Source organism: Macrobrachium nipponense, chromosome 27 (assembly GCF_015104395.2).
Source record: "Macrobrachium nipponense isolate FS-2020 chromosome 27, ASM1510439v2, whole genome shotgun sequence".
NCBI classification, from domain to species: Eukaryota; Metazoa; Arthropoda; class Malacostraca; order Decapoda; family Palaemonidae; genus Macrobrachium; species Macrobrachium nipponense.
Genome location: NC_087216.1, coordinates 41,960,650 through 41,974,290, shown reverse-complemented (window position 1 = coordinate 41,974,290; position 13,641 = coordinate 41,960,650). Strand labels below are relative to the sequence as shown.

The window sequence follows — 13,641 nt, the reverse complement described above, 5'->3', positions numbered from 1 at the left end:
TCTCCTGAAATTTCCAAGATCATGTGTAGATTCTTGTTTTCTTTCCAATTGTACTTGAGAAAAAATTGTAACGGTCTGAGGTGCAGTCTCCCCAAGGAAACAAACTTCTCCAGCGAGGAAATGGTCCCCAGTTAGACTCATCCATTCCCAACCGAGCACGAATCTTTCCTTAGGAAGGCTAACACTTTGTCTAAGCCTTGCTGCTGACGTCCATGGGTCGGAAAAGCTCGAAAAGCCACTGAATCCATCTGAATCCCCAATATCACACGATGGATTTGGGTTGGGATCAGATGTGACTTTTCGAAATTCAACCAGTAGTTCCAGGGACTTCAACCAACGATTAAGTTGTTGAAAATCCTTCAGACAGCGCTTTGAGTGGAGGCATGAATGAGCCAGTCAGTCTTCGTCCCCTTCGAAGATAACAATTGCGAAGGAGGAGACTGAGGGGCCAGCAGCTGAAACTATTCTTCAAAAGAGGCTCGAAGCCATTGAACCAAGACCTCTTCTTCTTCTCAACTGACACAGCGTTCGGGAAGATGGTAACCGTACTCTCTAGACAACCTCTGGAGAGCTGCATGAAATCTAGAGATCAAGGCAACTGGCGAAAGAGCGGAACGAGGAGAAGGAGAAGGGACTGCCTGGACTCTTGATTGGCAGCCTATCATCCTTCCTCTCGCGATGTGGCTTTGCCTTTCTCACTGCAATCAACAAAACAAGTTGTTGTTGCAAAGACACAATCATCCTTTTCGATGGAGAACATTCCTTCTCAGGCAAAAGGCTGATCCTTTGAGAAGACGTAGGCGAGGGGAAGCCCTCCTCCTTCTCACATTGGACCGCCAAGGATATATCTTAGGAGCGACCGAAGCGCTCAAAAGCATACTCATCGGAAGACGTCCTCTCCGGTGAAGATCGCAACACAGTAGAAAAGAGAGAGGACGTTGAAGCGTCCCCCTCCCTGATACCATACATCATACATCTTAGCTCTCTTTTTACTGCGGAAAGTCTTCCAATTGCCCAGGAGACGACTGCAAAGCAGAAGGAGCTAACGGACGAGAAGCGTCCCCCTCCGAGGAACCAAAGACGACGCCGCCTGTGCGACCTATAAGCGTCTTCATTCTCCTAGAGGGACGAGACCCTCCGAGAGTTCCAACTCCTGCGCGGGGAGGAGGCGTCTCTGAAGACTAAAGTAATCTTTCAAGATTAAAATTCTATGAGATTATGAGCCATGACATCACCTATAGACGAATCTTGACTATGAAGATGTTCAGAATCATTTCTATATCATCTATGCTATTCCAGTTTTTCTGCAGGAAAAACTGGAGAGTGTGAATTTCAGTCTATTCAGGTAAAACAAACTTCTCCAGCGAGGAAATAGTCCCCTGCAATTCATTCATTCCTCACCGAGCATGTTTCCTTCCCTAATAAGGCTGCGTTTTCACTTAAACAGGAGTAATTTGAAGACAACTGTAGAAGATTGTTCATTTGTTTCTTCCTAAAAGTCTCCTTCCTGAGATCCATTACTATTCTCTGATTCTCGGCGAATGTCTGAAGAAGCATTACGTTGTGCGTCCATCCAAGCGTCCTGCGAGCGTCGCACTCGGCGCTGTCGTATTTGGCAGCGGAAGGAGTCCCCTTCATAATCGAGCAAGGGAACGGTCTCGGCGAGCTAATTGACTGCATCTCTTGCACATCATTCTTGTTTCGAGGGAAATCATGTGTGCTATGCCGCTGTAGACTCGGACAGAATTCTGTTACCATGCGTAAACAGAACCGAAAAAGGTCTAATACATATATATATATATCACACACATATTTACATTTTCACATATATATCTATACATATATATATATATATATATATATATATATATATATATATATATATATATATATATATATATATATATATATATACTACATACATACATACACATACTACATACACATATACTATATAATATATGAAAAAATTCTCGCAAAGTGAAGATGTTCAGCCATGTATGCTAGAATTCCCCTCAACCCGAGGCTAAGGCCTGTGATTGTAGGGTAGAAATACGGTTAGTCCGTCAATCCCGCAGGAGAGAGAGAGACGTAACCTACTGCGCATGGCAGACAATCAGATGGAACTGAGCACTGGCATTACGCATTAGTGACAGCAGACTCAGAGAACGTTCGTCGTTCTCTCACTGCTCTGCTGAGTTGCCACCTACACCATTCTACGAATGAATATGGTTTACTATCATTATAGAGCAGAAACCAAAATCCATCAAACTGGTATATTTAAGCGAAACTGAATTTGCTAAATATAAAAAGGCTAACTTGGTATTGTCATAACAATACCTTAAATGTTTAAAAATAGGGAAACCGGCAACCCCCTGAATAGTTTGCAGGAGAACCGATTAAATGTAATAAGAATAATCGTACTCTCGGTTGTCCTCCGTAGGAGTAACTATGGTATGAGTATTAACTTGAACTATACAACCGTTTTGATAGTAATATGACGTAAGGGCAAAAATAATATACTATGATACAACATCGCTTGTTCACCTTTACCCGGCCACAGATATATATCCTACATATCTGACTGGTAAGTTTTATGAACAAACGTAAGAGTATTTTAGACACTTGGACAGCTACCTCCCTACTACATTCTGCCTCACCGAGTAGGAGAGCCATCACGCAGTAGTGTTTTGTCATGAGAAATTTATACGCTTACGCGTAGAATGAACACTCATGGCATTATCACTATACTTCACTACACTACTATAACTTTCCAATGCAAACATGATTCCAGGCTACGCAAAGATTTAAGAATCACAGATAGGGTATTACCCTCCAAAGACACTATTGTAGGGCCCGAAGGCATCACAGGTCTTTGGAGGGATAAATTCTACTGGACGGGTAACTTGTGTTACACGCCTGGAGGAAGACCTCCTTACACTATCACGTTCTAGTTTACGTACCTATATTCATAGCCTTCCACGCAGAATCAGACATATTTCACACTTGTTGCAGCGCTCATCAAACATACAACATGTTTCCTACAATTCGCGCACACTGTATGAGGGTCTACCGAAGTTTTCGGTAGCCTAACCTTGCATTCTTCCACAACATACTCTGGCCTAGTCGAACTAGATCCAGACATCGTAAGTTAAGGAAAAATCAAGCCAAAATAAAAACAATCCACAATTAGCGTATGCCTAACCACCGATCATAATCAATAACCAAAAATCAATCGGGGATACTCAAGTGACCAAAGAGTTCCAAAATCAATGACGGAGGTGCAGAAAACACTTGTTGTCTGCACCGGCGACAGAAAATATCTGACAGAAAATGGGAATGGTTCCTACGGCCCGCCTCCCAGCGGCGGGGTGAATGGGTACTACCCCCTGGCCGACCACTGCGTGTGCCGGGAGGTTTTGAAATTCTGTCGGACTTCGGAGAATACATGCTATTATATATCTGGCAGGTAAGATTCATGAACAAAACTAAGTTTCTGGTTAGATGACAACGCAAATTCCACGTATCCAAAGAGAGACATTATCCAGTAATTTGATCAGAGAGAGAGAGAGAGAGAGAGAGAGAGAGAGAGAGAGAGAGAGAGAGAGAGAGAGAGAGGGCGTCTTCCGACGCTCCGAGTTAACGACGCTTTTAAAAAAACGCTACTATGATAAAAATCCTTTATAGTTTAGCACAGTATATTAAAAAAATAAGTTTCTGGTTAGATTACAACAAAGATTTTGAGGTTATGATGATTTTCGACACTTTTCATGTCGTATTTTTCTAATTTTTTTAGTGACGCCTCATATGCGGAACTAGTTTCCGAGAGAATGAATACTAGCTTGCGATGCGCAAAGTTTATAACAGTCCAAAAGCGCAAATAATGAAAAAAATCATTGCTTGTTTCCAGTAATAATAACAAAGCTAAGTTTCAGGTTAGATTACAACGCAATAATATAATATAATAATATAAGCCTATTTAAAGATACGTTTACTTTAATTAGTCTATATGATGCGTAAATAGTAATCAACTGTTCTTGTAGCCCTCAAGATTTGGCAAAATCGAAGTATCCAAAGAGAGACATTATCCAGTAATTTGATCAGAGAGAGAGAGAGAGAGAGAGAGAGAGAGAGAGAGAGAGAGAGAGAGAGAGAGAGAGAGAGAGAGAGAGAGATACGTTTACTTTAATTAGTCTATATGATACGTAAATAGTAATCAACTGTTCTTGTAGCCCTCAAGATTTGGCAAAATCACCAGGTTGTACATACAACTTCAAGAATGTAGTGTCACCAGAGAATTACTATAGTTTTTACCTTCAAGAACCAGCATTTTTTGATGAAAATAACTCCAGGTTGTACATAAAACTACAGGAAACAACATGTAGTGTAACCAAAGGATTACAAGTAAGGTTTTTATAACTTTTTATTAATTTAAGACATTTTTCCAACGTCGTTCCGGCTTACGACGATTTTCGGGTTACGACGCGTCTTAAGAACATAACCCCCGTCGTAACCCGGGGATTGCCTGTATATACGTATAGCTGAATCCCACCTTTGGGGGTGGGGAGAGACAGAATAGGATTTTAGGAAACATATACATGCAGATGATTGACATCTTGGTTCCTTACCTGTTAGCATAGCTGACTTCGTGATTACTGTCACCCAAGTCTGCTTCTGCTTTACTAGTCTCCGCAGGTGGAGTGACCTATTGTGGCTGGTGAGTTCTAGATGATCTGTCAACGGGGGCGTGACCACAATGCGACTAGACCATTTGACCATACAATGAGGGCAACGAAGCAAAAAGTACCACCTGACCTAGCCTACCAAAGGTTAAATCCCACATAACTAGGCTAAAGGAACGGAAGTCCGCCTTAGGTGGTCGACCCTACAACCATAAACAATATGATATTGTTATGATACAATAAAGTTTTGTACATACTTACCTGGCAGATATATACTTAGCTTTAGACTTCGTCGTTCCCGACAGAAATTCAAATTTCGCGGCACACGCTACAGGTAGGTCAGGTGATCTACCGCTCTGCCGCTGGGTGGCAGGACTAGGAACCATTCCCGTTTTCTAATCAGATTTTCTCTTCCACCTGTCTCCTGAGGGGAGGCTGGGTGGGCCATTTAATTGTACGTATATATCTGCCAGGTAAGTATGTACAAAAGTTTATTGTATCATAACAATATCATTTTTGTACATGAACTTTCCTGTCAGATATATACTTAGCTGATTGGCACCCTTGGTGGTGGGCAAGAGACAGCTATCTACTGAAATAGACGGGAAAACAACATACGTTGTAGGTAAACATAAAAAACCTTGGTTCCTACCTGGTTAGGTGGAAGACTACATGGCTACTGCCTAGGAGTCTGCTTCGCCTCAAGAGCTTCAGCGAGGTAGTGACCTTATGCTAAGAGTTCTTGTGGATCTGTCAATGGGGTCTTATCCACTTACTCGACAGAATCCTGAGGATCTTTGTCAATGGGTGCTAATCCACTTATATGACAAAACACCTTGCCCAATGGCTTAATCAAGGAGCACAACACCGATCCCGACCACCTGATCATAACACCCGGGTTAGCAATAAGATTGAAAGAAGTTACCCCAAACATTCTTTCAAACGACCCTAAAAAAACCCACACCAAATTCTAAAAATTAATTGAGGATAGGCATCAGCTCCCTGTCCCAGCACCGAATCCGCAGATACGTATGGACCCAGCGAGAAGCATTTCTCGTAAGTCACTTTTACATCCTTCAGGTAGTGGGATGCAAAGACAGATGCATCTCCAGTACGTGGCAGCTAGAATGTTCTTCATAGACAAAATCCTATGAAAAGATAAAGTCACAATGGCTCGCACATCATGCGCTTTTACTCTAAGCTGCTTGAAGGAGTCGTCCTCGCACGCCCCATGTGTTTCCGAGATGACAATTCTCACAAAGAAGGCCAGTGCGTTTAAAGACGGGTCTTCTTGGGTCCCTCACCGCACACCAGAGACTCTCTAGGCCACCCTTAATCTGTTTCTTCCTTTGAAGATAGAACTTAAGGGCCCTGACTGGGCAAAGAGACCTCTCAATCTCCATCCCTACCAAGGGGGAGAGTCCCTTAACCTCAAAGCTTCTAGGCCAGGGTTTGAGGGGTTTTTGTTCTTTGCCAGGAATCATGGCTAAAAAGGACATATTGCCGAGTCTCCTTTAAATCCGACACACGAGTGCAAGGAAGAAGTACACTTGTCCTCTTAGCAGTTGCGAGGGCCAAGAGAATAATACCTTCCCTCGTCAGGTCTCTAAAAGAAGCCTGATGGGGAGGCTCGAACTTGTTGGATGTGAGGAATTTGAGAACCACGTCCAGATTCCAACTAGGTGAAAGTGAGGACTTCTCTTGGAGGTCTCTAAGGACCGGATGAGATCATGAAGATCCTTGTCCTCCGCTATCTTTAGACCTCTGTCTCTTAAGACAGCGGAGAGCATGCTTCTATATCCTTTATTGTGGATACCGGTAGGTGAGATTCTTCTCTCAGAAAGAGAAGAACATCAGCAATGTCGGTCACAGAGGTAATGGAAGAGGACAGCTTCTTCGACCTGCACCATCGTCGAAAGACTTCCCACTTCGACTGGTACACCCGTAATGTTGAGCCTTTTGCGAAAATCCTATCGCTCTGACGAGTCTTTTGAAGTTGAAAAGGCAGTCAGGCAGAGAGCGGGGAGGATTTGAGAAAGCTCTCGAAGTGGGGTAGTCTGAGCCGATCTCTCCTTAGTGAAGGGATTTGGGAAGTCTATTATCCATTCCAGAACCTCTGAGAACCATTCTTGAGCGGGCCAAAAGGGAGCGATAAGGGTTGGAGTCATCCCTGTAGAGGACAGGAACTTTTTCATCAATTCCCCCACCAGTTAGAGTGGGGGAAAGACCACTGGAGTCAGAGTGGTCCCTGGACAAGCAGTCATTCAGTTGGGTCTGCCAACTAGTCCCGGGGCTTCAGGTAGATCTCTTTGCCACCAAGTCGAATCACAAACTCCCTTGTTACGTGGCCCCCATCCTGGACCCTCTGGCCTATGCCACGGACGCCATGGCTATAGACTAGAATCAGTGGAAGATTTACCTCTTTCCTCTAGTGAATCTTCTCTTGAAGGTTCTGAACAAGCTCAGGACGTTCAAAGGCCACATTGCTCTAAAAGCCCCCAATTGGCCCAAGAGCAATTGGTTCCCACTTCTGCTGGAATTGGGACTCCGCCCTCAACGGATCCCCAATCCCAAACTGTCACAACTAGTACAAACGAGGACTGTGTTCGCTTCCTCAGGAATTCAAAAAGCCTTAACTTTATGGACTTCATGAAGTTTGCGGCACAAAGAGATGCCAATATCGACCCTAAGAACATCTTATTCTTAGAATCTGATAAACGGGAATCGACCTTGCATCAATATGACTCAGCAGTTAAAAAACTAGCTGTATTCCTGAGGAACTCTGATACACAAACCATGACAACCAATCTGGCCATATCCTTTTTCAGGACACTGTTTGAGAAAGGTTTAGCAGCTAGTACTATTACTACTACTAAGTCTGCACTTAAAAAAATCTTTCAGTTTGGATTCAAAATAGATTTGACAGATTCTTATTTTTCATCTATCCCTAAGGCCTGCGCTAGACTCAGACCATCCGAGAGGCCCAGGTCTGTGTCATGGCTCTTGAATGATGTCCTTAAATTGGCCCCGGACACTAATAATGACTCATGTGACTTTTTACCTCTCCTGAGGAAAACATTATTCCTGTTAAGTCTGGCCTCAGGAGCCAGGGTATCCGAACTGTCAGCTCTATCTAGAGATTCAGGTCATATAGAGTTCCTCCCTTCAGGAAAAGTGTTACTTTCCCCAGATCGTCAATTTCTAGCTAAGAATGAGGACCCACTGGATAGGTGGGCCCCATGGAAAATTCTCCCACTTCCACAGGACCCGTCCTTATGTCCAGCTGCTACTCTGAGAGCATTACCTAAATAGAACTGCCCTAAGATCTTCAGGCCCTCTATTTGTTAGGGAAAAGGGAGGCACCATTTCCTTAAAAGGAATTAGGCAGCAAATCTTATACTTTATTAAGCAAGCTAACCCGCAGTCCTTCCCACGGGTACATGATGTTAGGGCAGTAGCTACCTCCATTAATTATTTTCAACATATGAATTTTGATGATCTGAAGAAGTACACAGGCTGGAAATCTTCAACAGTATTCAAACACCATTATCTTAAGTCCTTAGAAGCCCTTAAATTTCCAGCAGTGGCAGCGGGAAACACAGTTTCTCCTGACACTGCATGAGTAGTAGTAAGTAGTTTAACCTAGATCTCTCCTTCCTACCTGCCTCGCTGACATTCTTGCCGTGGCTCAGCCACCATGTAGCCATATTGTACCCTGGATGCCACATGTTGTATATAATTGTGATGTTTACTCTTGTTTTGTTCCTAGGATTAGTCATAGTTTAAGTTAACCTTGCTGTTTACTATTAAGTATGAACTGTTTTGTATTTACTTTACTATTAAGGTTCCAATTGCCCTGTTGTTACTCGCTCTGTAATTTTGTTCTTAGATTATAGCAATTAACCTTAATTGTTTTTTATTATCCTATGTATTACTTATGTGCTTCCTTATTTCCAAGCTTGTGTGGCCATTTCTCTGGTACTATTTCACGCTGTGACACAGGCTGAGCCCAGAAAAGGGATTTTGACGAAGGAAAAATCTATTTCTGGGCAAGGGCCTGTGTTGCCCAGTGAAATCCCACCCTTTCCTGTTACCCCCCCCCTTTTTGGCCCAAGCTTGGATGCTATCTGCAGGAATGACGTTAGAGGCGCTAGCCGTAACGGTAGCGAGGAGTGGGCCTTAGGTCGGCTCCTCTTTAGTTGAGGGATTTTGAAGAAGGATGAATCTAAATGGCAAAGGACCTCTGGTAGTGGTTTCACTCACCCCAGAAACCATACCGACACCGTAAAATAAGGTGAGCAAGCCAGAATATTCTGGCATTTCCATATTAGCTTTTTTCTCTGGTATTATAGCAATATTTTACCTTAGAAATGTGTGCTAAAGGGACATTTCACTGGGCGACACAGGCCCTTACCCAGAAATAGATTTTTCCTTCGTCAAAATCCCTTTTCTAGGTCATCCCGGTGCTAACGAAGAGGCGTCAATACTCAGCCTGGGGTGTCGAGTTTTCTTCAGATAGCGCTGTCGCGCCCTCACATGACAAAGCAGCATCTCCTTCGCATCGAAGGCGGTGAAGTCCATTAGGGAGGGGATTGTGAAGGACTCGAACCGATCGTTAGGGACGGAAGGGTTCTGAGTCTTCGCTACGAAGTTCGGTACGAAATCGAGCGTCACGGATCCCCATCCCCTGGATGCTTGACTTCGCAGGAAAAGTCATGCAGTTCCTCAAGTAAAAGAAGGGAATAGTCGCATGACCTATCCTCTTCCCGACTTCGGTGATGTCCAGTACCCTTACTGGTCTATCCGTCTGCAGCAGAGTCTGCAGCGAAGTGTCTCGCATTCTCCTATCTCAATGCAGCGAAGTTATTCTTCTCGTAGTGGATAGGACACCGACACTCCATGGTGGGTATTGATGTATGGGTACTGGGACAAGCTATTAGGACAAAGTAATGATTGTCTGGAACAACCGGAACTAAGTTCCACAGCGTAGTTCGTAACTGACTCGGGCGCTCTGACAGCTGCCGACTGACTGTGTTCGGTAGTGAGGCAAGTTGTCCAAGCATCCGAGCAAGTCACGTGACCTTCGCCCTTAAAGGGTTATGCCGAGAGACCAAACAAATCATGTACTATTTGTTTGTCACCGATGCCGGACGGCGAGGTGATGATTCTCTTAAGGCATGTGCCCAACAGGAGAAAGTCAATTGCCTTCTAGAGTCCGAGGTCCCTGATGGCAAGACATTCTCATAGTAGTTGAATCTCAGCTAAGGAGAAACAACACTGTGCCGTTGAAGACGAAGGTGGACAGTGAATGCAACCTACGTCTTCACAGCTGAATCGAGAGAAGGATTCCCAAGATTCTGAACCTGTGCTTACAAATGACTGAAAACGCTAACCGCTATTTCATTGCTGTCCGGTGAGAAGTCGTAGTTGCAATGAAAACACAGGGAAGTACTGCCTGAAGAACTGCTTCTCATGGGCTGAACATTTGGAAGTAGAGCTGGCAGGTCGGGGAGTAGGCGATGTCTTCCGATACATCTGTTAATTTGGGGTGAACAATGAACAATTGCACACCTACGAATACGAGATATTTTGAAGACAAACTCAGATGTCTGCAGAAATCATTCCGCATTATCGTAGTGCGATGCAGTGGGAGACTAGTACAGACTTCTGTTACCGTGCGGTAAACAGAAAGATGAAAGAGTCCAAGAGATATCTCTGTTGAAAATTCTCGCAATGTCGAAGGCGATGAAATCGAGCGTCACAGCAGTAGATGGTCATTCATGTATGCGAGAATCCCCATTAATCAGAGACCTAAGTCCGTGATTGTTGGGCAGAGATATGGTTCGGTAGTCAATCATTGCAGGGGAGAGAGACATAACCGACCGTGCATCTCGGAGAGCCAGCTGGTACTGAGCTGCTATCGAGCAGCCCAATACACAGTTAGCTCTCGCTGACTCGTCATCCTGAGTTGCCAGGTAATCCATTCCATGAAGGAATGTGTTCGGCTAAAACCATCGAGCATAAAAAATACACTTGAGCAATTATATTTAAACAAAACAGATTTCGGTAAATACAAAAGCTGAGTTGGTGTTGTCGTGACAATACCATAAGTATCTAAAATCGAAACTGGTAACTCCTGGGAGGTTGCAGGCAGTCCCGAGTTGCAGTTCAATTAGGATACTAGTCGTCTCGGTCACAATCCGTAGAGTTAACTACGGTATGCGCCTACACCCCGGACAATTCAACTGCTTAACAGAATCATGTCGCGAGGGTAATATACGTAGTATATTTGTAGGTTTCTGTACAACGACCTCCATCCTAAATTCTTTTCCCTTCGAGGAATGAGAATAAGGATTGGAGATTGACCGCCTTCGTTCTCTAGTCAAGAGAGTGAAGGAGAAGTCTTCCCCGAAGGAAAGCTTCAATGGTGAACAGAATACCGAAGACGATAGTTCAAGCCAAACTGGATGTTCCCGTCCGTTCTTCTCTATTCCAGGGTTGGTCGCCTACTGTGAGATATTCTTCCTTCAGCAGCAGTGCTTCTTCCAAACACTAGAAATTCCAGGAATTCGAGCATTCGGCGAGGTTCCCGATTATCGTGGTGACAATTATTGGGGATTCTCGTCTAGCCCACTCTGGACCATGGTTTCGCCTAAGTGTTTGGAGATTATAAAAAACTCGAACACTCTGAGAGTGCTAGAAATTCCACAGAATTCTAAGCACTCGGCTAAACACCCCCCCGAATTCGTCAAACGATCATCGGTTGGTGGTCCTCCCGATTCCCGTAGAAATCGAGGATGGGGCAGGATCCTTCCTCAACGACGGGGGCTTACGTCAGGTAGGACCCGAAGGTCCCCCCAGTAACGCAGTCCCCAACGCGGGATCCTACAGAGAACTCTCTGCAGGATCCCTCCTCTTTCCCTCGTAGCCGTAAGGAGAGAGGGAATGGGGGAGGAATTGGATACTCGCTCGCCTTCCCAGCGGAACTAGCAGTTGGAGAGGAGAGTAGGAGCAGCCATCACCTTGCGGCGATGGCCTTCCAGAGTCTGGAAAAATGTATCGTCAGGAGAAACGTTTTCCCCGAGGAGGGTTACAAACTCGCACTGTAGGTAAGGGTCTGGTGCCACTGTGAACATCGTCTGGGTGGGGCTGATCGATACCCGACAGGAGAGAGCCGATACCGTCCTCTGACGCACGTAAAATCGCCGCTGTCGCAGTAGAGGACGAGGAAGTAGCCTTTTCGGTCTGACAGACCTCAGCGAGCCGTCCTGTCCGAAGAAGAGAGACTTCACCTAGTCCAACAGAGTCGGCAAGCTGCGATCGCAGCAGACCCACCGTCGGTTTGGGTTCCTTCTTGGACCCCAAAACGACTCGAGCCGGGATGTGGCTCGGATGGTGGGAGCGGCGATCCTTCCCCAAGGTCGTCAGGCTGACGAATCAGCGCAATAACCTCGGCAAAGTTCCTCTGGATCCTTGGAGTGACTGCATCTTGCGGAGTAGGACCGTCAAGCCCCTCAAACAAGAGCAACTCTCGGGATCCTCCCCCTTCAGGAGGGGAATAGCGACAGACCCCTCTCGGTCTCCTCCTGTCACTTGCATGTACGACCTGGTCGATCCTAAGACCGTGCCTGGTACGTACAGCGTCATGACGGGCTCGTGCAGGGCGTGCCCCTCACGATCACTCCTCGGTGCCTTGCCTTTCCCGGTGTAACCCGAGGAAGTTGAAGGCTCCCCCCTCGCTCACTGGCAGAACCAGCAAGCTTGGAGGGCTGCAGGCGATCACCAACCCGCGGTGGGGATCGAGCTGCAGGCCTGGTCGCGCCGTTCCCCTGGGGAGAACGGCTGGACCGAGAACAGCGGCCCCGATCTCGTGTGTCAGAGGAACTGCTGCTGGTTGCCCTACCTGTCCGGTCCCTGTGGGAGCAGCGGTCAGGCAACCTGCAGAGACCACTGTCGCAGTAAGACCGGTGCTTGTCCTCACGGCGCGTCGAACTACCTGGCGCCAGCGATCGGGGGGACCCCTTCACACAAAAATAAAACGCTCCGGCCGAGAGAATTCGTGCCCTCGGCACCGAGCGCAAAGGGCAAGAAAATAAATGAAAAATGAAAAAGAGCACTGCACTTACGATTTCACATTCACACTTTCACCCCCCCCCAAAAAAAATACAAGGCTCGGTGCGAGAGCACTCTCACCCTCGACACCGAGCACAAAGGAATAGGGATCGATCTCGGGAAAACTTCTAAATTTCCCACATTTACGCCCCTCCACCCCAGGGCACAGTCGCCGGGTAATGGAAGGATACAGAGATTCCTTCGATCCTTGGTCCATTATTCATTTGAATTAATAATCAGTGTGTGTAAAAAAATGAAAAAGAGTACTTACAGTTCACTTTTACATACACAAAAATAGTAAGATCAAAAAAACAAATATCCTGAACGCACACAATGATGAAGCGGCAGAGGAGCGATGAAGAGCACGTCTACACACCAGCAGGCTGAAAGCAAAAGTGGTTCTTCGCCTCCCAATCCAGCTGCCGCTAGTTACCTTCCTATTGTAAAAGGACCAAAAGGTTTGTATCCTGTGTCGGAACAAAAAAAAAGTTTCATACTTTCACTAATATAGGCAACAATATGTTGTTTTATTGTGCTGATTACAACTGCAATCTTGAGTAAGATCAATAATCGTTACATATATACGCTAACATTGTTCAAATCAGTGCTGGGAAGTCTGGGAAAGATGGTGGATTGTCCATGGTTAGACTGGCCAGCCATATGATTGCCGCCATATTGGATTTCAAAACTGCCTTGAAAACATATTTTACAAAGAGCTCACATGCTTATTTTAGTTCGTATGGGGCTTTCATGATATCACATTATGCTGATGAAACTTCAATCTTTTGAATGGTGTGCTCAAAGTTGAAATGGTATTCTTGTTTCGGAGCACCTACAGATTCGCGGG

General features: G+C 45.3%; 1 protein-coding gene across 3 annotated transcripts in view; it reads right to left on the bottom strand.

Annotated features, from left to right (window-relative positions):
- The window catches only part of LOC135201054 (GPN-loop GTPase 2-like), a 307,395-nt gene that overhangs the window by 288,290 nt on the left and 5,464 nt on the right, over nt 1–13,641 (bottom strand). The window lies entirely within an intron of this gene.